Here is a 1369-nt window from a genome sequence, read left to right as displayed (position 1 = left end):
GACAATAATAATGATAATAATGATAAAATGATAATTATAATGATAGTTTTGATAATTACTGCAATAATAGCAATAATTAAGTCTATTCTAATAATTTTCATACTAATAATGACAATAGAAATAATATCATTATCATTGTCATTATAATTATTATTACTGTCATTATTATTTCTAAAAATAATTATAATGATGAAAATGACAATAATGATTAGCATAATCATTATTATAACTGCAGTAATGATAATAATAATGATGATAATTATAACAATAATGACTATAATGATAATAATCATGAGAATAATGACAATAATGATAATAATGATGATAATAATAATGGCAATAATTAAGTCTATTCTAATCATTTTTATAGTAATAATGACAAGAGAAATAATAATAATATCATTATCATTGTCATTATAATTATTATTACTGTCATTATTTCTAAAATTATCTTTGTTGTTATTATCATTATAAAAATAGTTATAATGATGTAAATGACAATGATAATTAGCAAAATAATTATCATAACTGTTATAATGATAATAATGATAATTATGACGATAATGACTATAATGATAATAATTATGATGATTTTCATGATAATTCCTTTATTATTAACCAAAATGATGATAATCATGATGATAATGACAATAATAATGATAATAATGATAAAATGATAATTATGATGATAGTTTTGATTACTGCAATAATAGCAATAATTAAGTCTATTCTAATCATTTTCATACTAATAATGACAATACAAATAATAATAATATCATTATCATTGTCATTATTATTATTACATTATTATTACTGTCATTATTATTTATAAAATTATCATTATTGTTATCATTATAAAAAATGTTATAATGATGAAAATTACAATAATAATTAGCATAATAATTATTATAACTGCAGTAATGATAATAATAATGATAATTATGACAATAATGACTATACTGATAATAATCATGAATATAATGACAAGAATGATAATAATGACGATAATAATAATTATAGAGTCCATTTTTAATGAAATAAAGGCATAAAGTAGTGAAATCTAGCGTATTATAGCCTTTTGAGAGAAACGTCGAAAAAAAACTTTTTTCTCTTTTAAATGATAATTATAAGTCGAAAAAATGGGAAAATCTAGCGTATTACAGCCTTTTGAAAGAAACGTCGAAAAAAACTTTTTCGCTTTTAAATGATAATTATGATGATTTGGAGATTAATTCAGGTAATTATGATGATTTTCATGATAATTCCTTTATCATTCACCATAATGATAATAATAAAATGATAATTATGATAGTTTTCATAATTACTGCAATAATTAAGTCTATTCTAATCATTTTCATAGTAATAATGA

The sequence above is a fragment of the Penaeus vannamei genome, chromosome 33 (assembly GCF_042767895.1).
Source record: "Penaeus vannamei isolate JL-2024 chromosome 33, ASM4276789v1, whole genome shotgun sequence".
NCBI lineage: Eukaryota > Metazoa > Arthropoda > Malacostraca > Decapoda > Penaeidae > Penaeus > Penaeus vannamei.
The sequence above is the reverse complement of the archived record's forward strand: the minus strand, read 5'-3'. Positions refer to the sequence as shown.